The sequence below is a fragment of the Marmota monax genome, unplaced genomic scaffold (genome assembly GCF_021218885.2).
Source record: "Marmota monax isolate L192 unplaced genomic scaffold, Marmota_monax_Labrador192_F-V1.1 WCK01_AAM20220418_F8-fsc00296, whole genome shotgun sequence".
NCBI classification, from domain to species: Eukaryota; Metazoa; Chordata; class Mammalia; order Rodentia; family Sciuridae; genus Marmota; species Marmota monax.
Genome location: NW_026694723.1, coordinates 1308301 through 1335965, shown reverse-complemented (window position 1 = coordinate 1335965; position 27665 = coordinate 1308301). Strand labels below are relative to the sequence as shown.

The following is a 27665-nucleotide window of genomic DNA, read 5'->3' as shown; positions in this document are numbered from 1 at the left end:
TCACATCAGGAAATTCCAAGGGCTTTAGGAGTTCTGTGCCAGGAAGTGAGGATAAGGACCAAATCATGTGGCACCACAGTCTTCTTGGCTTTGTTTTGCTTTCTCCGAGTGGTGTGTTTACTATTAAACACTGAACTATTTTTTTTCTAGACACTGCAGTGTCATCCTACAAAGAAACAGTTTAAGGTGCACTTGTTGACAGTCTCTGGGGTCCCTTCTGGCTGAGGGACCCCTGGAGCTAGAGGAGTAGTATTTTGGTTTCTCAACCAGGCGGGCTCCAAAGCCTCTTATCCAGCTCTGGTTGGTGCCTCATCGGGACACCCACACACACTCAGAAAAACAAACAACAACAAAAATCACAAGTATTTATTATAGCTGAAGGAGGTCCAGGTCACCATCGTTCACTCAAGCTCTTTGTGGATTCCTGGGGCTCTCCCTGGGTTCTTTGGGGCAAGACTAAGAGAGAAGAGGAGCCCATGAGAAGGACCATAAGCTGGGTATAGCCAAGTGAAGAGAAGGCCAAGGCTCTTTCAAAAGACAAAACTACAATGAATTATTTGTAGGTTTGGGGATGTAGCTCAGTGTTAGGGTGCTCACAGCTGTGGGTGATCCTGGTCCCCAGCACTGCAAAAAAAAAAAAAAAGTGTGTTGCGGGGAGAAACTGGTTGTGGAGGTGCATGCCTATAATCTCAGCAACTTCGGAGGCTGAGGCAAGAGGATGGCAAGTTTGAGGCAAGCCTCAGCAACTTAACAAGGCCCTAAGCAACTTAGCAAGACCCTGTCTCAAAATGAAAAATAAGGGCTGGGGATATAGCTCAGTGGCAGAGTGCCCCCAGATTCAATTCCCAGGACTGGGGAGCAGAGGGTGGGGTTTATACATAGATCTAATTGGCTTGAATGTGCTGTTTGAGAGCCCACACTCAAGAGCAGAGCTGGGTTTTGTAAGTTAAGAAATAAGGCAACAGAACAATAGAAAAAAACCTGGTGGATCAACATCAGGTTGCTTCAGTTTACTTTGTGAAAAGATTAAAGCAGAGGGGACTTCCTTATCATGCTGACTAAAACTGGCCTGTTTGGGGACTGGATTATCATCTCTCTCCTGATTTCTGGGAAGGTCAGATAACAACTTAGTTTCAGTTTAGTGGCATTGGATGTCAGCATGAGCACGGCTGTTTTGGCTTAGTCTGTTGGGCCTAGTGCAGGAGCTCTGACCAATCCAAAGGCCTCCTATAATATATATATCAGTTATAGATGGATACAATATCTTTATTTTGTTTTTATTTATTTTTGTGTGGTGCTGAGGATCGAACCCAGGGCTCCACATGTGCAAGGCAAGCACTTTGCCACTGAGCCACAACCCAAGCCCCTCCTAGAGATTTTATCTGACAGTTCAAAGTTGGTGGAGACCAAAGCCAGGTAGCAGGTGTGGGACCAGGGTAGAAGTCAGGTGGCAGGACCTCAGGGTGCGGTGCTCAAAACATGAGCCCTTGGGGATGGGTCAGGGTAACCGGCTCCAGGTACAAGCAGGGCCAGCGGGGAGGGCTCCTGGCCTGTCTTTGCAGGCCCAGGACATGTCGGGGAAATATGTGTTTGGGGCTAACCGTCAACAGGACCGTAACAGGGGACCCTGAATGTGAGCAAGTGGTGTGCTCCAGGAGTTCTTGGGGTGGACACCTGGTGGGATTTTGAACAGGATTCAGAGGGGGGCGATAAGCCATGGGGTCATCCAGAGCTAGGTCCACACCTCACTCTGACCAGTCTATCCTTGCAACCCTGGGCAAGTTCCTCTTAACCCCTTGGAGCCTGTTTCCACAGGTGTAAAAGCAGGGCCCTCCGCACCAACCTTGGGTCTGCTGTGACAATTCAGCAAGAAAACAGTGGTGGTGCATGACCGTTCCTGCCTCCTGGTGCTGTGGACTAGTGAGAGAAAATGGTGCTGAAGTTACAGTTTGCATTTTCCCTTTTATCCTTGGATACTGCTACTTCAAAATTATATCAAAATAAAGCTCTGTGCCTAGGAGCTGGTGGGCAGAGTGGAGCTGAGGCCTTGGGCTAACTCAGTAATACCCAGGAGCAGAGGCATGCCCTGCAGTCTTCGGCTGCTCTCCTGGGCCCCATGCTATGCCATCCACATTTCCAGAAAAGGTGGTGCATGGAGGAAAGATGAGAAACAGGCTTGGAAGACAGTCACGGTGGCACATGACTATAATCCCAGCAATTCAGGAGGCTGAGGCAGGAGGACCACGAGTTTGAGACTACCTGGGCAATTTAGTGAGACCCTAATTTTCTCAAAAATTTTAAAAAGTGCTGGGCATGGTGACATCCACCTGTGATCCCAACAGCTCAGGAGGCTGAGGCAGGAGGACCTTGAGTTCAAAGCCAGCTTCAGCAATTTAGGGAGGCTTTGGGCGCTCCTCTCTGTAAAGCAGTGTTGTGTTTCATTCAAACTCTGGAGGTTGGGGAAGGAGAAGGACCCTGTCAGTCACTTCACAACCCTAATACTTCCCTTCGTTTTCCCGGGGGGCTGCCCTGGTAGGGTGTGTCTTCTGGCTTTAAGCCTCCCCCTGGCCAACTCCTTTCCCTCCTCCACATAGGTCTGGCCCTAACAGGTGGCTCCTCCAGCTCCTCTAAGTGGCTCCGTCCCAGTGGCAGTGGATGGGTAGACACAGTGGCTGTCCCGTCTGTTCTGCTCAGCAGTGCGGCTGGGGTGACTTGGGCTCTGTTCCTTCTGGTGGGCTCCTGAGTGCTGGGAGGTGGGAAGCCAGCCGGCCAGGCAGAGTGACTCCCTTTCCTGGCTCAGACTCTTGGGGAGGTGGGGGATGTTGGTGGGGGCCTGCCAGGGACAGGTCCTGATCCCTGTGGTGTCCCAGCCATCCCCTAGAGGTCAGGCTGAGACTGGAAGCCAGTGAGATCCTAGTTCATCTATGGGTTTCCCGTGTCTCCAGGGGATTCAGATCTGAGGAGTGATTTGGGGAGATGCTGGATGAGAACCCTGAGAAATAGGACAGCACAGCAGAGCCCCGGCCTCCCTGTGTGCCTTTTGTGGAGAGAGAGGAAGACCCCTCCCCTTCTGCCCTCAGGGTATAAGTGAGACCTCAGATATCAGCACTTGATATGGGTCATGTTAAAACAGCAAAATGCTTTAGAGTTGGCCCAGCCAATGTCCCAGTCCCTGAGAGCTCACTGCCCACTTCCCCATTCTCCCAGGTCCTGTGACACCCCCCGACTGGACACCATGCAGGGGTCTTTGGCCTACTGTTCAGACCTATGGACCAGCGCAAGTCCATTCCAGGTAGCTGGAGCCTGGGCAGCACCAGCTCCTGACCTTACAGGATGCTGCCCATCAGTGTCCCCGCAGCCTGCGCGCTCTGGCAGAGTAACTTCATGGAGTGGGCTGTTGAGTGAGTTTCCCAGTCTAGGAAATGTAAGAATGGTCAGAGGAGATGCTGGGGTGTTTGGAAGGACTTCTGGTATCCAGGATGGTGTGTGTCCCCAGGCTGAGGGGTCAGCACACACCCTAAGAGTCCCTCCTGAAACCAGCCTGCTCAGAGGCTACCTCCCTTTTTTTTTGTACTGGGGATTGAGCCCAGGGGCCCTTTACCACAGAGCAACATCCCCAGCTCTTTTTATTTTTTATTTTGAGACAGGGTCTCATGAATTTGTTCAGGCTGACCTTGAGATGGCAATCCTCCTACCTCAACCTCCAGAGTCACTGGGATGATGGACGGGCACCACCAGGCCTCCTTTTTTGCAATCCCTAGTCCAAATGAAGTAGGGTTCCCTTAGGGAGGGTCTCCAGGAGGTGTGGAAAGCTCGCCCACAGACGTCAAAGCCAGGGAGACCATCGCCCAGGGTCAGGGCCAGCCTTGGTAGGCCGTGAGATGAAGCCTGCCCCACAGTACTGTAAGATCCTGGGCTCTTGGTCACTCACCCACGTGGGCTGATTAACAAGGAACCCCACTAAGCAAAAAGAGCATCAGCCTACTCACTCTCCTGTGTAGCTGCCACTTCAGAATGTGGCATCACCATCCATCCAGTCCCCAAACCAGAAAGTCATCATTGGTGCCCCCACACGCAACCAGCCTCCAGCTCTCCATTCCCCATGCGCCCCTCAGCCCCGCTGTCAGCCACTGCCTATTAATAAATAGATGGCTCTATTTATTAAAAATAAAAATGATCTATTAGAAATCTATTTAAAAATAAAATCTGCACACCCTTTGACACAGTCAATCCCAGCCCCCCTCTCTGCCACACAGGTGCCTCATAAGGAGCTGCTTTGACTATGTCGCCCCCGCTGTGACCCTCCTCAGCAGGGAGGATTCCATCACCAGCTCCCCACTCCGCCAGCCTCACCTCTCATCACCACATCTCAAAACTGGTGGCACCAAACCTCTCCTCACTTTCAGAAGAGGCACGTTGTTTCTTGTTGGGAGCCCTTGCCCACGTTTTACCTTTCTCCTGGCCCTCCTCTCACCCCACGTCCCCGTGGTAGGCCACCTTCTGCTCATCTTTTAAGACTTCCTTAGGCACCCTCCTCCCCACCAGCTCCTTCTGCCCAGCCTGCAGGAGGGACTGTCTGAGCCTCCTTGGGGCCGAGGGCCTCTGTCTCTGCCTTGAACCTCACCCTCCAGAATGGCTCCATGTTCACAGAGCCCCTACACAGGGACGCCAGCTTCCTCGTGGTGGCAGAGGCCCTGCCAGCCTCCTGTCCTTCACAGCCAGAATAGCACCCACAGTGAGCATTTCTCCACACACTTCTAGGATTAGTCATCTAGAAATGGAATCACTGTGTCAAAGGGTGTGCAGATTTTATTTTTAAATAGATTTCTAATAGATCATTTTTATTTTTAATAAATAGAGCCAAATTTTTCTCCCCAAAAGACTACCAGTTATATTGTACCAACTGTACCAAAAACTACGACACACGAGCACCCACTTCTTCACCTTGCCAAGGCTAGACAGCGACATGCTGGTCTCTCCTCCACTTGCTTCCCTTCTTTCCCCTGCTCACAGACTGAGCAAAACTCGTTATTGTTCTCCTCTGTGCTGCCCTACTTACTAGTGAGGTAGACCATCTTTTCTTACCTTCTCTGATCCTCTGGATTTCTGTTTTTATGAGTTACCTGACCATATTCTCTGCCCACGTGCAATTGGGTTCTTAGTCTTTTCCTTATGGATTTATTAGAAACCTCTATATATTCGGACTCATAATCTTTATGCACTTACTTGTATTTTAATCTTGGTTTTGGTGTCTTTTACTGTACAGAATTTTAAGCCATCCTTTTATGCTGCTTACATTTTTGGCATTATTTTGTGCTGTCTGTACCTCAAGGCTATCAGCATATTCCCCCGTGTATATTTTTTAATACTTTTAGGGAAAAAGCCTTGCTTTTTGACCCACCCGGAGCTTATTTTTGTTTTTGATGGGGGTAGTGATCTGGCACTCTTATTTTCCAAATGTCGCCAGCTATTCAAATCCCTACTGTTAAATAGTCCTTTATCCATTCATTTGAAATTTCATCTTTGTCATATCCTCGCTGCCCTTATCAACATGTGTCTCTTTCTGGACTCTGGTCTGTTGTATTGATCTGTTTTACTACCTGTTTCTAAGCCTAAATCACAGTTTCCATGTGGTTTTTGTTTGTTTTTGCTGTACAGGTGATTGTACCACTGAGCTTCATACCCAGCCCTTTTTATTTCATATTGAGACAGGGTCTAAGTGTCCCAGGCTGGCCTGAATCTTTTGATTCTCCTACCTCAGCCTCCTAGGTAGCTGGGATGTGAGTAGCAGTATTGACAGGTTTGCACCACCACGCCTGGCTTCAGTTACTCTTGGTATATGGTTTGATATCTGATAGGGAAAGCCTTCCTCATTATTTTTTGTTAAATTTTTGTTGTTGTTGTTGAATTATATTAAAACTCCTACTAGAGATTGTGTTTGAAATTGAATGTGTATATCAGCTGGAGGAAATTCGTTTCGTTTCTCTGCAATATTATCTAGAAACATGGTATATATCTTCATTTACTCTGGCCTTTTTTAATGTCCTTCAGTAAAGTTTTATGATTTTTCTCAAATAATTTCTACACATTTCTTCTTAGGGTGACTACATTTTAGAATTTTTATTGCTGCTAATATGTAGGACTTTTTTTTTTTTTTTGGTACTAGGGATTGAATTCAGGGGCTCTTAACCACTGAGCTACATCCCAACCCTTTTTATTTTTTATTTGGAGACAGGGTCTGGCTGAGTTGCTTAGGGGCCTCAAACTTGCAATCCTCCTGCCCGATCCTCCTGAGTCACTGAGGTTACAGTTGTGCACCACTGTGCCTGGCCTTAATGTACACGTTTTGGTCATTAAAAGTCCTTCCTTCACGATTTGCCTGTCCAAATTCTTCATCCTGGTTTCTATGGGTGTGTTCATTTTTACTAATTTTTAAGAACTAGAAATGTTAACTTTTTGACATGTTACAATTGTTTGCACCTTGTCATTTATTTTTAGCTTTGTTTGTGACAGTAGCTTTTTAAATTTTTTACAGCTAGTTCCTCAGTCTTTTCCATGATGGTGTCAGCTTTTGAAGTAATGTTTGGAAAAGATACTGAAACTGTTCTGTTTTATTTTCATTTTATGTATTTGACTTTCATATTAAAAAGCTTTAAGATGACCTCATTTCCAGGTCTGGAGTGAGGGGGGATCCAGTTTGACTTTTTCCTCTCCTTCTTCCCTACCGGCTGGGCGCTCTGACACTAGGCGAGCAGCTCTCTGCAAGGTTGTGCTGAAGCCGCCCCCTAATGGCGAAACAAGTGGGGTGTTCTGGGAACCCGGACCTAGCCTGAGCCCCAGATGCCTTCTGCTCCTATTCAGAAGGGGCCTTGCCAAGCTCCAGTCTTGCCAAACTCTCCCCTGTGCGTCTTCCTAGAGCTGACTGGAGGGACCTGACAGCCTAAAGGTCTAAGATCACCACTCCTCATTGCCTCTGCCCTGAAGCAGCCATTTCTAAAACCACTTATGACAACGGAGCTTTTAAGTTCTAAAAATACCTTTCCTGACAAACAGCGCTGTGACTCAGCTGTGCTGTGGAGGTGTGGGTGGCCGCACTCTGCTTGCTCTGGTGTGGTGGCAGGGGGGCGTCACATGGCTCAGGAGGACCTTTCCGGATCCTCTCTACCACACAGTCCCCTCCACAAAGAAAAATAAACAAATAATTGCCTTGCCCTAAGATTCAGAGCTTCCATAAGAACAAAATGATCCTCAATTTGTATTTTTCGGGGGTAACTCAACTTTGATTAAGCCATGGGTGACTGGGCAGAAGCAACACAGATGTTGAAGTCCCTTTCGTTTGTTCCCTCCCCCTGATCGTCCCTGAAATGTCTGATCTTAACCCTCTCCACCCTAGGAATCCTGGCTGAACTGGCCAGAGCACCCGTTTCCCAAAACAGCCCTGTGGACCACCTCCTGCCCGACTGCACCCTGATGCTCCAGTGCACAGATATCTTTAGAACTTAGACTCACCAAGATAGAGCCTGATGAAGCTTTAGAGAGAGGCTGCTTCATCCCGTCCTTTTGGGGGGAAGGTACAGAGGATTGAACCCAGGGGTGATCTACCACTGAGCTGCATTCCCAGCACTTCTAAAATTTTTAATACCTTTATTTATTTACATGTGGTGCTGAGAATGGACCCCAGTCCTCACACGTGTGAGGCAAGTGCTCTACCACTGAGCTACACCTCAGTCCCACTTCTAAAATTTTATTTTGAGACAGAGCTTTGCTAAGTTCCCCAGGCTGGCCTGGAACTTGTGATCCTCCTGCCTCAGCCTCCCAAGTGGCTGGGAGTATAGGTGTGTGCCACTGCACCCAGCTACATCCTGTCTTTTCAAAGCTAAGCAAAGAGGAAAGTTTAAGTTTTATTACCCTGTAGGATATTAACCAATTTCATATCTAACTTTGCAATCTTATTCCAGTTGGTCTTTTTCTGACCACGCATACTTTGATCTCTCCTGTTCTCCTTTGAACTGGCTATCCCGACCTGCTGGTTTCCTTGTTCATGAGTTCAGTCCATTTCTGATGCAGGCAACTGTGGCAAAATACAGACACATTAGCAGTTGCACAAGGACAGATGTTAATTCTCAGAAACAACATGATCTAACTAGTGATTCTCATCCCTGGCAGCACATGGAATCAAGTAAGGAGCTTTCCAGAAATACCAATGCCTGAGTTCCATGGCCCAGAGATTCTAATTTAATGAGGGTAGGGAGGAGTCCAGCCTTTGTTAAAAGCTCCCTTAGTAATTCTAATGCAGATCCAAGTTTGAAAATAACCGTCTAAACCCCAAGTTCTCAAATTTTGCTGCTACTGGAGCTACCTGGGGGTTTGTGGGATTCTCCATGCCCAGATTCACCCTCAGAATGGAACCCCTTGGGGTGAGAACCAGACCTCAACATTTTCAAGCCACCGAGGTGATTCTGTGAAGCCAAGACCATACAGGTTCTGGACTTTAGCCAGTTCAGGTCAGCACTTCTTTTCATAAGACTAGAAGGAGAGGCTGGGTGGGATGAAGAGTCTCACTCCCTGAAGATGGCCAGTGCCTGGGACAACCTGTGTGCGCAACAAATACTGACTGTCCTCTGGGAAGTGGGGCTTGGGATTGCAGGGCCTAGTCCAAGGCATCAGAGTTCCCACTTAGAACACAGCTGCTTGGGTGCTCAGCTACAGCCGGGAGCATTCTTGATGTCTAGGGAGCGATGGCTTTGCTTTTCCAGAGAGAGAGGCCCCGCTGAACCCACAGGGACACTGGGCCAGCAGGTGGGGAGGGGTGGTGGCACTTCACATTTCAGGACCTAAACAGAAATCATGCTGGCGATATCATACTGCCACCCAGTTGGGAAACCGTCTGAAGGCTCAGGCCCCTGCTGCAGAAGGTGTAGGAAGGCCTGGAAGGGGACCTTTGGGGTTGAGGATGTAGCTCAGAGGTGGAGCACTTGCCTAGCATGCACAAGGTCCTGGTGCCCTCCTCACTACTACAAACAAGGGAGAAAAGGTGAACATTTTCTCCAGCTTTTTATTCTGCAAAAATTTCAACTTTTAGAAAAATTGTAAGAGTAGAACAATGAATACCCACATACTCTTCATTAGATTCACCAATTCTTAGCATGTCAGTACATTTGCACTCTGTGCTGGCATGCCTGTGTCTGCGTGCATATGCTCAATGGTGTTCGTTTTGGTCTTTGCTAGACCATTTGGAAGGTAGTTGCAGACATTGTGACCTTTCATCTTGAAATACTTTACTCTCCCTAAACACAAGGACATTCTTCTACACAACCACAGTATGCTTACCACTTATAAGAAATTTAAGATGGACATAACATATTATCTAACATAAACTTCAGATTCACATTTTCCCAACGATATTTCTATAGCTTTTATTTTTTTTATCTCAACTCTAAGCCAAGAATCCCGTGTCCTTCAATCTAGTCGCTTTTATTTATTTTTTTTCCATTTCAAATGACATTGACATTTTTGCAGATGAGGCAAAAGAATGTCCCTTAACTTGGATTTGCCTTTATTGAATTTTTAGTCCTTTGGAGTAGTGAAATTTAAGTTTAAATTCCAAATAAGGGTTGGAGGTATAGCTCAGTGATAGAGTGCATGCTTAGTATGAGCAAGACCCTAGATTCAATTCCCAGCATCTGTCAATCAATCGATCAATAAAAGCAAAATAAAATGAGTAGGGAGGAATGGTTCAACTGAGGACTTCTACTGTTTTTCAGCCCCAAAGCACTTTTTTTTTTTTTTTGGTACCAAGGATTGAACCCAGAGGTGCTTAGCCACTGAGCCATATCCCCATCCCTTTTTATTATTTTTTATATCTTGAGATAGGGTCTTACTAAATTGCTTAGGGCCTAACTAAGCTGCTCAGGCTGGTGTTGAACTTCGACCCTCCAGCCTCAGCCCCCTCAGTCACAGGTATTACAAGTGTGTGCCACCATGCCCAGCTCCAAAGTGCATTTAAAGGGCTCATGATTTGTGCCCACCCACCAGGCCTGTTTTCCCAGCTAAAACCTGGTTCCAAATGCCCTTTCCAGCTTGTGTTCATTCTATTTTGGGGGGAAACAGAGATCTAGGTCCAAAAGGGGGTGAGGTGAGGGAGTGGACATGGTAGAAGCTCCCCACCCTCTGGAGACCCACCACTTCTCCTCTTCCTCCTGGGAGGACCCTCCCTCTGCAGAACAGCAGTAACTGGGGTGTGGAGAAGTTAGGGAGCCCCATTGGGCAGGAGGGCTTGTCTGTGAGTGGCAGCATGTGCACCTCTTAGAACTAGGAAGGCGCAGCAGGCCTCGGTGCTTGCTGGCTGCAGGAACACGTCGTGGGCTGTGAGGATATTAGTGTGGATGTGGCAAACCCTGGCCCCTGGTGTGGTGGAAAGTGCTCAGCACAGCATGCAGAGAAGGGGACCTTGCTTCACAGTGTGGCTACATCTTCATCCTCTCGGGGCTTGAGGAAGACATTGGAGCAGGTGTCTTTTTCTGGAGAAAACCATAGGACAGGGTGGGTAATAAGCCTTCTCTGGGTCTTTGAGGCCGTACCTGAGATGACATGGGAAAGGGGGCTAAGTGCTTCAGGCCACGGATGGTGCCTTTCCACACCCCATGCCTGAGGGAGGGCCCGACCCAGCACCAAACCCTTTGATCTCCCTCCCCTTCAGCCCCAAGAATGCTTCTCCCAGCCTCCTCATCTCAGTAAGTGGGGCTACCTCCAACCCCACATTCCCAGCTTCTCAGAACAAAGGTCAGTCATCCTTAATTTCTCCTTCCTTCCACATCCAACCCATCTACAAGGTCTGTTGGTTTTGCCCACAAATTTGTCCTGATCATTGTCCATTTTTTCCAACCCCTGAGGCTACACCCCTGTCAGAGCCTGACACAGCCCCCTCCAACAGCCTGCCCTCTGTCTCATGCCTTTGTGGGATCCATTATTCATGCAGTAGCCAGAGTGTTCTTCTAAAGTTTTAAGTTAGGGCCTGGATTTTTCTTGCTTAAGACCCTCCGATTACTCATCATCTTACTTAGAATAAACCCTAACCCCTAACTTCCAGCTGCATCCTGCCAGGTTTCACTTCTGCACCACATTGACCTTGTCCCCTCCCATCTTCCCATGGTTCTCACCATTCTGGCCACACACAGTTTGTTTCTCAAACTTCCCACACTAGTTTCGGGATCAAGGCCTTTGCCTTGCTAATCCCTCTACCTGGGACCTTTGTCCCTCAACCTTTGCACAGCTGTCCTTGCACTAATGCCACCTCCTCAGGAAAACCTTCCCTGACCACCCATCTCAAGGAACTCTCTGCAGGTGCATGGCACTCAGCTCACATTTGTCAGAATATGCACAACTGCCTCCCAGGTCTTCGTGGTCTGTCTGTGTCCTGTCTCCCCACTAGGCCATAAGCTAGGTGGATTCAGGACTTTGCCTGTGTAATGGGCTGCCGTGCCGCCAGCGCCTTGTGCTGTGCTTGGCACAGAGAAATTGTTGGTGCATATTTGTTGCATGAGTGGATGGATGAGTCTCAGATGTGGAAGGTCAACCCTGTGCTGGGGAAGAACAGGCTCCCACCTAGGAACCCCAGAGCCGTTGGGGGACCAGCTCAAAGGCTCAAAGGCTGCAAAACTCACACTGCCTCAGCTCTTCCAGAAGAGGGGTTAGAAAGGAGCTGAAAGGAGGAACTGGATGCTCTGAGACTCTCCACCTGGATTTATACAAATCCCTTGGGCTCTCAACAAAATTTGGATTCTGGTTCAGTAGGTCTGGGTCAGTCTGAGATTCTGCATTTCTAGCCAGCTCCCAGTGATGGTGGTCCAGGGCCACACTAGAGGTGCTTTCATGACTTGCAGGCCCTCTCTCATCCTTCTGGTTGAATGCCATGGGAAGATGAAGAAAGAGCTGGAGGGGTCCCTCCATTGCTTCCTCTCTCCCCCTCCCTCCATCAACCAGCAAGTGCTGTTTCTAGCAGTGGCTGTCACTTCAGCATGTGGTGGGGGCTGCTAGGTTTCTGTCTCCACATTCTGCTGCTGTGACAGACAAGACAGATTCCCTGCCAGAAATTGTGCTCAGCTACTTGCTTCTAGCACTACTGTTTCCTCCCTGTGCCTCTTGTTTAGGCAAACTCCTGGGGGTGGGAGCAGGGGGAGGGGGTGACTGTGGCACCTGCCAGAAGCCAGGCCAGTCACTGCCCCAGTTGAGGCTGGACAGCTGATCTGGCTAGGAATTGGGAGGTATAACTATCCAATCCCAGGGGCAAGCTTTGGTTTTAGGCAGGTATAGGCCTACTAGTCTGGCTTGGAGGCAAAGGGTTACTTCATTGTTTTGTTTTGTCTTATATGTTGCCCAAGCTGGTCTTGAATTCCTGGGTTCAAGCAATCCTCCTGCTTCAGTCTCCTGAGTGGCTGGGACTGCAGTTATATACCACCAACACACCCAGCTCCAAAGAGTTAATTTAAACTTGGGGAGAAGCCATCAAGGTGGAGCATGTCTGCAATCCCAGCAACTAAGGAGGCTAAAGCAAGAGGATTGCAGGTTCAAGGCCAACCTGAGCAACGTGGGGAGCCCCTCAGCAACTCGGTGAGATAGTGTCTCAGAGTAAAAAAATGAAAAGGGCTGGGAATGTAGCTCAGTGGTAAAGTACCCCTAGGTTCAATCGCTAGCAAATAAACTTGGGGAGAAAGTGGGTTTGGGGTTCTTAGGATCATGGGTTTGCATCCTAGTACCAGTTTGACTAGTACCAGACAGGGTCACCCTGAACAAGGTACTTAACCTCTCTGAGCCTCACTCTATGGGGTCTACAGCTAGTATCTTCCTACAGGGTTATTATGAAAAATGGGAATGCATAGAAAGCACCCAGCAGGATGCCCAGTATGTGGAATCTCTCAATTCATGACGTACAGATTGTAAGACAGGTAATTTTCCAGTGAGTATCATTTGCCTCAGGTGCTGACCGGCTTCTGCTAGCAAGGCCTGTATCCCTGGGCTCTTTTCACACCTGCAGCCCCTCCCACTCCACAACCTGCTGCTTCAGCTGAACTAGGAAATCCAGCCCCTGGGCATTCCCCAAAATGTGTCTGCCCCTTTGTCAGACACTTCTAGGGCTGGAGTGGCTTAACACAGAAAAACCTGCACCCACTAAGCCTAGGGGGAAATGCTCAGACATTTTATTGGGGATTGACAAAGCTGTTCTCATCCAGATCATTCTTGTTCCTGACCAGGAACATGAAAATGACTGAGGATAAGACGCAGCATAATTGATTTTTTTTCCTCCTGTGCTAGAACTCACATCCCCACGCACTCTACCATGGAACTACACCCCCAGCCCCAAAGTTTGATTCTTGAAAAGAAAGAAAACCCTCCTGGGCTCTGTGAGCCTCAGGACAATGGTCAGTTCTCCCCACTTCTTTTTGAAAGGCACCACCGGTGACTGGGCAGGAGGAGGACTGGTCCCCTAGCATCTGGTCCCAGACTGAACAAGCCTGTAGAATGGGGGGACTAACAGCTTCCTCTCCCCTTAGGTTTCATACCTGAGATCTGCAAATTAGACTGACAAAAGACAGAATAGCAGGAAAAAAATGTTAAATGTTACATGCAGGGAGCTTCACAGAAAAGTGAAAACCCAAAGAGACAGGTAGCCCTGGAGGCTTAGGTACCATTTTAACTGCGGAGGGATAAAATGTGAAGAAGTGAGTAGACAGAGGAAAAGGGGGTTCTGACTCCTAGGGGCAGTAGCATATTGTGGGGAGGTAACTAGGAGTGTAGGTAGATAAGGTTGTTTAGATTTGTTATGTAGATTCACATCCGCTCTATTCATTCTCTTCTTCCTGATGCAGGGGAGGGAGGCACCCCTACAAATGAAAATTTATGTCTCCTTTATAAAAGGCAAATTTATGCCCCACTTTCAGGCATGTGGGGGAGGGCAGAGAGCTTCTCTTGGTGCCTGCTGTTTCTTGATTGCCTTTAGCTCAAAAGATACAGTCCTTATGCCAAAGTGGCCTGTTTGGGACGGCATATCCTGATTCTCCTCAAGTCCCTGCCTCCGTCTTTCTCTAGGTCCCTCCTTTGCACATACGGGCACCCCACACTATCCACTTAAACTAGGGCCCCGTTGACCAAGGGTGTGGGAAGCTAAGCATCCTCCCTTCTCTGATGGTGTAAGTTGACAACCAGGAACCGATTTCAGGATAACTGCCTTATCCAGGCCCAGCCTGGGTCTTCTTGCTTGGGCTGTGGCTTGTGGGCTTGTTACAAGGCACCGGTCTGTGACAAAACTGAGGCAGCCACGCAGACCCCTCCTTCAAACCCCAATACTTGCCATCACTCCAGGATTTCAGATTTGTCGCTCAGAGTAACAGGCAGGAGTTCATCAGAAAGGTTAGGGAAAGGGGAAAGGGGACACTCTCAAGGAAGAGAGTAGGTCCCCTCAGAAAGGAGACAGCACACCCCTCCTGCCCTCCAGTTCTGTTGGGGGCCCCAGGGAAGTTTCCAGAGAGTCCTGCCCAGGCCTACCTCTTGACTTTTGGCTGACAACAGGATGACATCAGGCTTTCAAGTCCCCACTGCCAGGACAACTCTAGGTCACCTTGCCGCAAGCTAACAGGTTCTAATTGGAACCTGTTCTTACCAACTTTATGGTTAGAGGAAAGTGTCCTTATCTCCCTGAGTTCTGGGATCTGGTAGGAGTAAGGGTCACAAAAGGCCCCCACCCCCCTTCAGGGTAACTTGTGTTCTTCTTATCAAGCATTTCAGGCCTGCATTTCTCCCGCAGATAACAGGTGGTTTTCTGAGGAATGTAACCTACCCTGTTAACTTAAGCCAGCTGGGCTGCAGGGTAATTGCTTTTTAGAAAAGAAAGCATAGGTCAGGGGCAGCATAGCAGGCCCATTTTATAGGATTATCCCCTTAACTTCATTCCACCACTCACATCTGTCTGTTCCCTATGAGCTTCTGAGCTTCCTGCCCAGACATCTTCTCCTGGAGGGAAGTTCTTGTGGTGGGGGTGGTGCTATAGATTGAACCCAACTGGGCTCCACCACTGAGCTATATTATCAGCACTCCCTATGTTTGTTTTTTTTTCAGTACTGGGATCCAACTCAGGGGCACTTTACCACTGAGCAACATCCCCGGCCTTTTTATTTTTTGTTTTGAAACAGGGTCTCTAATAAGTTTTTCAGGCTGTTCTTGAATTTGCCATCCTCCTGTGTCAGCCTCCCAAGTCACTGGGATTTATAGGTGTGTGCCACCACACCAGGCTCATTTTCTATTTTATTTATTTTTTAAAATTTAAAACAGGGTCTCACTAAGTTGCAGAGACTGGCCTTGAACTTGCAATCCTCCCCAGTCGCTGGAATCATGGGTCCCCACCAGACACTAGACTGAAGGGAGCCCTGAGGTGGGCAGCAGGTGGGAGACATGTGAGGACCTTTGATTGTCACAGTGAACTAGGCTTTGACAGCTTCAGGGATATTGGTGGGAATAGGATGCACTTCCCCTCCCTGATGAGCACAGTCCTGAATTTACCGGCGGGATTTGGCTGAGAGTCAGTGGCTCTCCCCCAAGGAGACATCCCCTCTTCCTTTAGATTTTCCAGTCTCCATCCTGATATGGAATTCCATGTCAGAAGCACTGTTTAATATCACCACCTTGCAAAAACCTTTTTTGTGTTGTACATTTTGTTTCTATTCCCTTGGCTTCTTCTAAAGCAACCCTAAAAAGAAGATGTCTTAAAACCGCTCAGGAAACCTTATACGATTTGTATTCTTTGATCCAGTACATTCTTTTTAGGATTTTTTGCACCAGAAAAGAAGTCCTGCATGTTGAAATTAAATCCTTCTCCCATCAAATAAGAATTATACTTTAACTTGTTTTCCCTCTTGGTCTTGGTAGAGAACTTCTAACTAATAAGCTGGTGAATCAACAGAACCTATCAATTTAATTATTTACCTCCCTTTTCTGTAGGGTTTATTTTTATCTCATTAATCCAACTATAAATATGTCGTTTATTATAAATAATTTCACAGATGTCAGGGGGAATCACAGTGAGTTTTGATTTAGTAAGAAGAGACTTGACTAGGAAAGGATTACTCCCAGGTTGGGAGGAGGGGGCTCTTTTGCAGGGGGTGAGGTGTCACAGAGAGAGAGAGAGCTGGGACCACCAGATCTGCCAGTGTCTCTAGGGTCCTTGGAGAAGGGATCGTCTTTTGTTTTTTGGTGTTGGGAGGTGCCAGGGATTAGAGGCACTCAACCTCTGAGCCACATCCCCAGCCCTATTTTGTATTTTATTTAGAGACAGGGTCTCACTGAGTTGCTTAGTACCTCGCTAAATTGCTGAGGCTGGCTCTGAACTCGTAATCCTCCTGCCTCAGCCTCCCCCAGCCACTGGGATTACAGGCATGGGCCACCTGGCCGGTTGGGATTGTCCTTTTGATTAATTAATTTTTAACTGAGTGGGTGGGCTTGTCTTTTACAGGGATGAGTATTTGTTGATTCTCTGGAGGTGAGGTGGTAGCTAGGCTGGTCTGCCCTGTAGCAAAGAGACACTTAAGCCTCCTGGTGAATTCCAGATAAAGGGCTGGATTGTGGAGGTGCCATTGTAGGTCCCAGTCTGCCCCGTGGGGCAACAGGTCTCCCCATGGTCTGCCCTGATCAGTACCCAGGAGTTTTGTTTTGTTCTGGATTAATGATTGTGTGTGTGTGTGTGTGTGTGTGTGTATGTCTGTCTGTCCACCACTTGTGTGCTCATGCTGGGGAGTGTCTCTGAGGCTGCCCTTTGTGCACCAGTCACAGAAATGCAAAACAGACTAGCCCTGTGGGTAGCCCAGGGTGTGGTGTGAAATGCACTTGGGTTTGGGGTGCAGTTGCCACTTCCTCCCTGGGAGGAAACAAAATGTGGTCTTCTGATGACAGTTATTAACCAGAGACTGGAAGCCGTGTGGCTCAACACCCAGTCAAGTGTCTAATCCCCCTATCTGTTAGCTGGAGCCCCTGTGCTACACAGCTCCATGGGGCACTGATCTTATTGTAATGTGTTAGGAGTGGCCCCTCTGGGGACTGTGCAGTGCACAACTTTTGTACAGCTGACCATGGCAGGCCTGATCCCAGCCTTCACTCAGGGTCAACTGTTACAACAGCCTCTCGGCCTGTTTCCTGTCTCTAATCTGCCCCCTCTGGTTTCACTTGCATTCTTCTGTGTCACCTCCCTGGTCCTGTCCTCCTTCATGTCCTTTCTTCCCTCAGAGTCATTTTACAAGTACCCTTACCTGTGCCAGGGCTCCGGGAGTCCTGCCTCTGAAATGGATGGTCTGTCTGGTGACGAACAATCACTTAACCTCTCTGAGGCCTAATATCCATCAGATCCCAGCAGCCTGGGAGGCTGAGGCAGGAAGATTGCAAGTTCAAGGCCAGCCTCAGCAACTTAGCAAGGCCTTATGCAACTTAGTGGGATCCTGTCTCAAAATTAAAAATAAAAAGTCTAGGGATATGGCTGAGTGGTAAAGTGCCTCTGGGTTCAATCCCTAGTACAATAAAAATAAATAAATAAATAAAATTTTTTAAAAGCCCATCAGATTATAGTATTTTTTATCCTTAGAGTCTGAGCTTTAGGAGGCCGGCGACAGTCTCTGGTGTTATACCTCAGTGTCTGGCACACACTAAGTCCAGGTGGTATTTGTGGAACAGATAAATACATGTCATTTTGACTAGAACCTTTCTGTAGCTGCCCCTCTCATGCCTGATTAATTTACTCAGCATTTCCCAAAACTCTGCAGGCCTGCTATTTCCGGGCTTTTGCCTGTGCTATTCCCCCTCTAAGAATCCTCTCCTGCTCTGTTCCTGTAGTACTGATTGTTTTGGGATTGCTCAACTGCCATCCTGCGAGGCTTTTCCAGTCCTCTCTGCTGACTAGAAGCAGCCCCTACCCTGCAGCCTGGACACGCCTAAATAACAGTAGGACAGTGTCCCAGAGGCCCTTTTGCTCTTCTAGGTACTGGGGCATGGTAAGCATTCTGCACTTCTTGGATTCCCAGGGCTTGTGTAAAGCCAGGGGCAGGGCAGGGCTCAGGACAGAAGGACATGAAGTGTGCTGGAAATTGGTGATAGCCACAGTGCTCTCTCCTGCTTTCTGGTCACTCTCTGGCTGGTGTCCTTTCACAGAGGCAGCCTGGACAGGATGGTCAGCCCTGCTGCCTCCCTGGCCACAGGCCCTCTTGAGCTAGGAAAGACCAACTTCTAAGATGTGACTGGTGGGACAGGGATGGGTCACTTCAAGCTCAAGTTTAGGGGTCCACTGAAAAATTAGTCTTTGGGTCTGGTGAAGAAGTAAGTACATGGATACCCATGTTTGATGTCCTGGCTTACTGATCTTTCTATTGCAAATAATAATAATAATAATAATAATAATAATAATAATTACATTTAAAATGCTTAAGTCAGGATTGGGCCATGGTGAACATTTGACATGTATCTGCTGGAGCTTCCCAGTTGAAAGCAGGGACTTTTGAGTCAGAAAGACCTGGGTGTGGACCACAGCTCGCCCCCCTTCCCACTGAGACGCTGAATATGTCTTGGCTTCTCTCCAAGCCTCAGTTTCCCTCTCTGCGATGGTCACCCTGGAGTGTTCCTCATCTCACTGTCAGGATTCCAGGAGATGCACTCAAAATCCTTGGCATCAGTCAGGGTGCGTTGGAGCCTGACAGCAAGACAGAGTGCCAAAAATGCTGGTGGCTATAAATGTTACTACTGTGCTTCTATTTTCTGGCAAAGGACCTTTCATTTCTTGGACCTCTTTATTTTCTCTCTCATTCCATGACTGGCAGTATCAGGTCCCTAGGACGGTTTTTCCACAGATACAAAGTCGGGTGTGTATTTTTGTGACTTCACAGAGTCCTCCCATGGGACTAGTAAAGAACGGCGCTGTGCTGCAGACCCTGGCTGGGCCCTGCACCGAGGCCCCCCACTGCAGCCCTCTGCTCATAACCCCCCCCCCCCCCGAGCACTTGCACCCCTACTAACATAGCCTCGCACCTCCTGTTGTTGCCGCCTGGCTTCACAGGCTCCCTTTTCCCCGTCCTACTGTCTGATAAATACCTGAAGGACACTTGCCCTGGAGGTGTCCAGTCTTACTGAAAGCTTGGTCCCTGTCCCCATTGCCAATTCAATAACAAAGACTTGGTTTTGAGAAAAAGGAAAAGGAGTTTTATTGCTTTGCTAGCCAAAGTGAAACATGGGAGCCTCTTGTCCCAGAGTCTGTGATTCTGACCATCAGGGGGAACAGAGGGCTTTTAAAGAAATGATGCAAAGGCTACATTCCAGGTGTGCTGTGTCAGGGGTCGTAATTCACTTGTGGCCCTGAGAGATAGCTGTTTCTTAGATCTTCTGGCGCCATCTCTGAAGTCTGAATTACTTCATTCCTGTGGTGTGTGTTTACTTAAGGACAGATAACTTGGTCTAGTTTGGGAGGAAGGGTGATCTTTCTTCCCCTCCCCCCCAAGGTTAGGGAGGAGGAGAGTGAGAAGAGAAAAGGAAAAACCATCAGTTTTAACATCAGTGCAGGGGCAGAACAGCAAGGCTTGAGTCCAAAGCATGAAGCAGACAGACCCCTGCTACACTGGCCAGGTAGCAAAGCCCTCCCCCCGCAAGACCAGGCCTAGCCTTTGGCTCAGACATCATCCACCGTCCACACCTCCATCCACCCAATGACCCTTGGCCAATCCCCAAATTGCATAGCTAAGGACCACAGTGTGGCATGGGCTCTTGCTAGCACTTGGGGGGCCTGCTGGTACTTCTATGGCCAGACAGAACTCCGTGGGTTTCCACAGTGCAGGACTTCTCAGAGCTCTGTTGGGCCAAACCCCTTGGCACTGTCAGGCGGACAAGGAGATTATGTGCATTTGCACACAGGCTTGTCCGGGGAACCATTTCTCCCCTTTCAGCTCATCGTGTTAGGGACCTTCAAGGTCCTTGCCATTCCTCATGTGGCTCACATCCCCATGCATGTGTCAGCCATGGAAGGCCTGGGAGTGGATTCAAAAAGCAGAATGAGAAGCTAAACACACTCCCACAGAATCAGAATCTGCATTTTAAAATATCCCAGGTGATTCATTCACATGCTCATTAAAGTTAGGACCAGGCACATTTGTTTGTATGTCACGTCCTGGGTCTGGACCTTGGCCACGTGCTGGAATCACATGAGGAGCCTTAAAAAATTCTGTGACCCAGGTCCTGACTTAATTGGTCTGTAGTTTGACCTAGTCCTTGGGTGTTTGAAAGACTCCCCAGGTGGCTTTAATGCGTGGCCAGCTGCACGGATGGGTGAACATTAGGAGGGCCAGAAGCATCCGTTTGGAAATTGGCAGGGAAGCGTTAGGAGTCCCGGGAAAGCTCCAGTGAGGCACTGTGAGGAAAAGGGATTGTCTCAAGGTTCCATGGCTGGAACCTGGACTTGGCTTCTACCATCGGCGCCCAAGCTGGGATTGTGGAGTGGCCGCCCCACACCATCTCCTGGAAAGTTCTTCTGGATCGCCAACCCAGCCTTGGCTGGGTTCTTATCATGATGTGGCCTCTATGCTTACTGGGCTGGCTGCTAGCTCAGAACTCTGACAAACGTCCCTAAAGCCTGTAAAGTTCAAGCCATCCAGCGGAGGGGTGGCAGCACAGGCAAAACCAGGGCACAGTCCTTTTACATAATGATCGCCCTCCCCCCCCCCCCGGGAGGCAGTTGTGCTCCTTCCCACTGCCTCATTAGCCTCTCTGAGCCTCAGTTCCCCTGTCTATAAACTGGACATGACAGTTCCCTGCTAGGTTGGTTTGCAAAGGAATAAGAAGGTGACAGCCCCAAACTGCCTGGCATATAGAGGACACTAGTTCAGCATCAGAAGCAGGAGGTCCAAGGTTCTCGGCTCGCAAGAGCACCTCAGGCCCCAAGGAGCAAGAGACCCTGAACCTCCCTCCCTGGCCCTGTTGGGTAGAGAAAGCTGTGGCCAACACATACCTTTCTTTTCTCCCATGCATTCCTCTCCTGCCAGACCCACCCACGGGCTCCATGGTAATCCACGTGTGTGCTTCAGTCTGGCTGGGAGGAGACCTGCGTCATGGTGTGGGGTATTCCCAGCCTTCTTAGGCTGAGACAGCAGCAGAAGTTGGCCATGCCAGCCATAGTTGGTGGCACCCCTCCCACCCCGTGGGCCCACTCCTGACAGAGCAGCTGTTCCTGTCATGGCTATTTTATTTTTATTCCTCCCTCTGGGAGCCCATAATCAAAGAGAGAGATCAGCACTGCTGCCTGGTTACAGGGAGCAGACAGGGAGTGAGGAGGTCTCAGCCAGGACCTGAGGATGGAGGCAGTGGACGGGACTCTTTATTTTAACCCTTCCATCTCAGATATAGGGAGACAGGTTACAGAGGCCCAGGATTCCCCAAGCCTGCCTTAGGGCTGTACCAGAACCTGGCTCTTTCCTTCAGGTCCAAGTCTTAGCCCTGGCTCCTCTGACTGCTCTCGCCAGGAAGGAATTGAGAGTGGTGCCTACCATCCTTGTCCCTCAGCTGGTGTGTCCATGCTAAGGTGGTTCCTGGGCCCCATGGACCAGCTCAGGATCTGGGATACACCTAGGAATCTGCATCCTTAGCAAGCTCACCTGACCAAAGTTCTAGAACTGCTGTGGACTCTTCCCTTTGGTCCCAAAGCCCAGGCCTGTACTCTGGGCCTCTCCTCTCCAGTCCTGCATCTGAATTCACCACTCAGCCAGCCCCTGACTAGTCTGCTTTATAGCATCACTTACCTGGCGCACCTGACAGTAGCAGGTCTCAGGTGAAGGGGGCAGAGAGGATGTCTCATCTCTATGCAGCCCACGGACCCTGGACTCAGGAGTCTGGGGACCAAATTCTGTGTCTACCACTTCTAGTTGTATGACCTGGATACATTTCTTCACCCATCAGTGCTGTTGTTTTCTCACCTGCAAGATGAGGGTGGTGATGCCTCCTTTGCAAAGTGTTATTAGGATTAGAGGTAGTATCATCATTTAGGTTAGTGTCTAGCACATGGACAGTGCTATATAAAGTTAGCTTCCCCCCCCCAACTTGGGATTGAACCAAGGGGCACTTTATCACTGAGCCACATCCCCAGTCCCCCTTTTTTTTTTTTTTTTTTTTTTTTTTTTTAAAGAAAGAGTGAGAGAGAGTGAGAAAGAGGGAGAGAGAATTTTTTTTTTAATATTTATTTTTTAGTATTTGGCGGACACAACATCTTTGTCTGTATGTGGTGCTGAGGATCGAACCCGGGCCGCACGCATGCCAGGCGAGCGCGCTACCGCTTGAGCCACATCCCCAGCCCCCAGTCCCCCTTTTTTAAAAAAATTTTTATATAGTTGTAAATGGACAGCGTGCCTTTATTTATTTATTTTTTATGTGGTGCTGAGGATCAAACCCAGTGCCTCATACATGCTAAGCAAATGCTCTGCCACTGACTACAGCCGCAGCCCCCCAGCCCTTTTTATTTTTAATTTTGAGACAGGGTCTCACTAAGTTGCTGAGGCTGGCTTTGAACTTGTGATCCTCCTGACTCAGCCTCCCCAGTTGCTGAGATGACAGTGTGCCACCACATCCAGCTAAAGTTAGGTTTCTTATGCCCATTTTACAGCTGAGAAAGTTATGCTGAGAGAGGTTAAGAGACTTTCTCATGGGCATGGTGGTGCCCACCTGTAATCCCAGCTCCTCAGAAGGTTGAGACAGGAGGATCATGAGTACAGGGCCAGACTGGGCAACTTAACAAGATCCTTTCTCAAAATAAAAATAAAAAGGGCTAAGGATGTGGGGATGTAGCTCAGTGGTAGAGTGCCCCTGAGTTCAATTCCCACTATTGCCCCCCACCCAATAAATAAAGGGAGAGAGGCTTTCCCCAAGTTACAGAGTGGCAAAGTTGGCTGGAGCTTCCACCCTCCTCCCACACCAACCCTACCTGAGTGTCCACAGCTGTCCCCCACCTACAGCCAGCTGCTGCTCTGCTGTCGGATTACAGCTGGGTGTAAAAGACCCTCCCCGCTGCTCCATTCCCTCACACTCCGGGGTTAGGATAAATTCTGTAATCCCATCAACCAGGCAGTCAGAATCTACAGAAACCAGATGGCCAAGAGCCATGCAGCTCAGCTTCCTGTGGCCCAGAAAGGGATGCTGCCACCCTCAGTCCTGAAAGCTCAACATTTATTATGCTAATGTCCATTTACACTCAAAACTTATTTCCATTTTCTGGAAGAATTCACATTTGGAATCTCTGCACTTTGGATTTAAAGAATGTAGTTTTTTTTCCTCACAGCGCTAGGGATCAAACCCCAGGGCCTCACATATACTTATCAGGCCTCTGACACTGAGCTGCATCCCAGCTATAAAGGACATCTTCAAACATCAGCCTTCCTGGTGCTTAGTGTCAATGAGCCTACTTCCTTGCCCAGGGAAGAAAAGAGATCTCAGGCCAGGCATCCACTCTGCCTCTAGCTCTCTGGTATTCTCAAAAACTGCTGCTCCTTGGGTTTCTCCTTCCCCACCCCTAATGTTTCCCTCTGATTTCATTCTCTCTTCTGCGTGGTTTGGTCTAGGGCCACCATCGTGGGTCTGTCTGCACTGAGCTTTACCCTCAGAATGGACCATGCAGCCGTCTCACCTCAGATTCCTCTGCACTGAGCCAGGCTGTTGAAGCCTATGAAGGGCAAGGGCACATCGCACCCTCCCGCCCTCTCTCCATCTCAGCAGCCAGGCAAAGGCAGCTCTTTTACACTCTTGCTTTTCTTCCACCCCTGCTGTGATAGAATCAGCCCTGCCCTCAGTGGCGGTCAGAGGCGGCCAGCTTGCTGGGGCCCATTCTAATGAAGGTAACTGAATGCCTGGGCGGCCGAAACTGGCCCTTTGCAGACGGGCCAGGGGAGGGCCTCCCTTGAGGCGAGAGAGTGAGCCAGCTCTTGTTTGCCCCAGCCTGGCATTAGACACCAGACTGGGCCATGCAGCCCGAAGGAGGGGCCCAGGAAGGGGAAGGGGACAGAGAGCAGGTTTATTTAGGGTGAGCTGGGCTGGTCCATTGCAGTTTGCTTTCAGAAGCTGGAAAGACAAACAATAGATTTGGGTCACCCAGGCTGGGGCAGGGTGGGGGAGGAGATGGTCAGATTTAGCAGGATTCCCATGTCAAGTAGCTGGTGCTTGGGATGCTGGGCTCTGAACTTGGGACCCTTCAGATCACAGATTCTCTCTCCCTTCCTGTGTTCAGAATCCCATACAGCTGCACAGTTGCCTGAGAGCAACCACATACTAACAGGAGTCCTGGGCTCCTTTCCCTAGATTTAGGAGCCCTGTGCAGAGTGGAAAGGGTTTTGCAGACAGGTAGGCCTGCATTCAAATCCTTGCTCTGAATGTCCTTGGGCAGGTTACTTGATCTTTGAGGTTCAGCTTTCTCATCTGTGAAGTGGGAAGAATAATCATACTCAGGCCCAGGTTATGCAGGGCCTGAAGCTCTTGCATTGTGTGAAGCCCTTTCTAAGGTAAAGAATCTCAACATGTCTTATTTTTGCAAATTTGACAAGACCATGAGAACACACTGCCCTTCTGATCACATGAGGGTCCTGGAAGCATAAGTTTCAGTAGTTTCACAGTAAATGCAGATGTGTTCTCACTGCCTGACAGGAAGGAACTGACATTTGTAGAGCCCCTCATACAGGCCCGGCCTGGAGTAAGCCCTTTGGAGGTGTTGCCTTTCAGTATTATTGCCTCTCAGGTGTCCTGAGTATTCAATGTATGCAAAGTTGCTCATGCCCAACACACTCGGTCCACTCTTTATTTGCTAGTTTAGTGGCCACGATGGGTCAGGCACTGTTCTCAGCACTGAAAACCTTAGGAGAGGTAATCGGACAATCAGTGAATCAACATATAGTCACCTCCAAATGAGAGGGCAAGTTCTTTGAGAAGCTAGGTGATACCTAGGGAAATAAAAATAGATAATTTTGATTTGGGATAGGCATAAAGAAAGGCCTCTTTGAGACATTAAAAAAAGTAGGAAAGAATTCTTATCATTCTAGTTTCTGCTTTGCTTTTGGTTTCTATATGCTCATCCATGAGGAAGTCCACCATGAGGTTAATAGCAGCTCAGATGTTTCCAGGTCCAATGGAAAGCTAGTCAAATATCTCCTTTGATTCTCTTGACAACTCTCAGATGAGAACATAGCAGGTAGAAAAGCTCAGGTTTATCTGAGCTGGAAGGTGCTCTATGGAGGAGCTGGAATTGCAGCCCTCAGAGCAGCCTTAAAGCCCTTTTTCAGTGACACACCAATGGCTGACTCAGGCAGGGATGCCCTTGTAGGCTCAGGACCTTATTGGAGGTCACATGGTCTGATCTTTTCCCCTTGCTGTGGGAGAGGAGGAAGCTGAGGAGGCACCCCCTCCTAACCCAGCCGTCTCTATCAAAGTGGCTGTGACATCCCCAGAGCACCCACATCCAAGAAGCCTCCCTGCCTCAGGAAGCCCTTCTGCGGCTCTCACGCCCCTGCATCCTGAGGACAGTAGCCCACTCCTGGTCCCAGGGCCACAGACACCACCCCCTCCTGGCTTTCTGCTCCCCCCCCACACACACACTTGGCTCATTGCTTCTGGAAAGGATGACTGGAGCTCTGCTGTAGGTCTGGAGGTACTCAAGTGAGAGAAGGCCAGAAGGACAAAGGTCAGAACTTAAAAAACAAGTGGGGAGTCAGGGAGGACCCAAGTATCAGGCTCAGCAAATCCAACAAGGGAACACGCTTTTCCCTGGGCTCCAGACAGGCCTGGCAGATGGGGGAAAGGGTGATACTAGCTCTCATGATGCAAAAGAGGCAAGCAGGTACCTAACAGGTGGGCTGGGAGTGGGTAGCTTGGGGGCAAAAGCTTCTTTAGCACCTTGCACGTGCCTCCTACTCTGCCAGGTGCAGGGAACCTTCACTGAGTGGTCCTTGGGACAATCGTGTTTAGTAGGTACTTTTATCCCCATTTCACAGATGTGAGCTCTGCATGACCAATTCTGCTACAACCCAGACGGCAAAGCCCTTGCTGGGAGCTCAGGTTGGTAATGAGCCCCTGCAAGCTGGGCCTGAACTTGTGTCTGAAAGCAGGAAACCTCGTCAGGTGGTGAGAGGCCTTGGCATAAGCCCTCAGATACCGAGTTACAAAGCAGGAAGGGTCCACGCACCTGAGTTCAATTCCCCACATCTTGGCTGAGCACTGGGGCAGGCAGGGCCTGGACCCCTAAAGAATCTTAGCGAAGTGCATGTGGTGAGTGCACCAGCTGAGCAGGGGGCTGGGGGAGCCTGCTGAGGTTGCCACTGATCCTGCCCTGGGGGTCAGGGCAAGCCCTGGCTGTCAAACCAGGCCCCTAAAGCTGAGTCATGGTAGTCATCATATAGCTTCGATTATCTGTGGAATCATATCTATACCTATATCTATCTATCTATCTATCTATCTATGTATCTATCTATCTACCTACCTATCTATCTATCTATCTATAAAGAGAGAGAGAGAGAGAGAGAGAGAGAGAATATTAAACTGGTTACCAGGGATAGGTGAGGGTGGGAATGGGGATAGGTAGGTCAGAGTTACCAGGCAGCCAGTAGGTAGGATGAGCAAGTCTAAACATCTCATGTACAGGTGAGTGCACTGGCATCTGTCTGTAATCCCAGCTACTAGGGAGGCTGAGGCAGAGGACCACAAGGTCAAGGCCAGCCTCAGCAATGTATCATGGCTGTATCTCAAAATGAAAAATAAAAAGGGCTGGGGATGTGGTTCAGTGGTAAAGTGCCCCTGGGTTCAATCCCCAGCACCACAATAAATAAACCAATAAAGCCACAGGTTAGATGAGGCCTCAGGAAAGAGGAGAAAGGGACCGAGGCACAGGGCAGGCTATATCTACAGCTGAGGCGTGGTGGTACAGGGGAGGCAGCCATGGGGCTGAGGAGTCATGACAGGGCATTTAGGAGGAAACCAGGAGGGTGGGCACACTGAGGGGAGCCAAGAAAACATTTAAAGGGAGATGCGCTAGGTCAATTGCTGCAGTGAGTGTTCAGGTAAGAAGAGGGTGCATGCCATTCTAGTTGATTCAGGTCAACTGCTGTTGAATGGAGTTGTTTTTGTTTTCCAGTACTGGGTTTGAACCCAGGGGTACTCTACCACTGAGCTATACTCCAATTCCTTTTAATTTTTTATTTTGAGACAGGGGTTGGCCTTGAACTTGCGATCCTCTTGCCTCAGCCTCCCAGGTCACTAGGATTTCAGGCATGCACCACTGTGCCCAGCTTGTGTGTTTTTTATAGTGCTAGGGATCAAACCTAGGGCCTTGTGCATGCTAGGCCTGCACTTCATCACCAAGCCACACTCCCAGCCCAAATGGAGGGATTTTTTTTTTAACATTTATTTTTTAGAAGTCGTTGGACACAATACTTTTATTTATATTTATCTCTAGGTGGTGCTGAGGATTGAACCCAGGGCCTCACACATGCTAGATGAGCGCTCTACTGCTGAGCCCCAACCCCAGCCCAAATGGAGGGATTTTTAAGGCTAGGACATAATCTGGTGAGATGAGCCAGTAGAGATGCGGCAGAAGGGGCTGTAGGGGAATTCCAGGAGCAAAGGACCTTGGT

At 49.0% G+C, this 27665-nt stretch overlaps 1 protein-coding gene and 1 long non-coding RNA gene across 3 annotated transcripts in view; one reads left to right on the top strand and one right to left on the bottom strand.

Annotated features, from left to right (window-relative positions):
* The window catches only part of Rab11fip4 (RAB11 family interacting protein 4), a 115480-nt gene that overhangs the window by 36730 nt on the left and 51085 nt on the right, over window positions 1–27665 (top strand). The window lies entirely within an intron of this gene.
* LOC124078904 (uncharacterized) lies at window positions 19202–24054 on the bottom strand. Of its 2 annotated transcripts, none has more exons than XR_009224874.1 (3): window positions 23681–24054; window positions 21020–21980; window positions 19202–20422 (listed from the first exon to the last, which is right to left on the bottom strand). It is a non-coding gene; the product is annotated as an uncharacterized LOC124078904 (long non-coding RNA). The 2 variants fall into 2 exon arrangements; XR_006847098.2 differs by having other exon boundaries at window positions 21807–21980; window positions 23681–23900.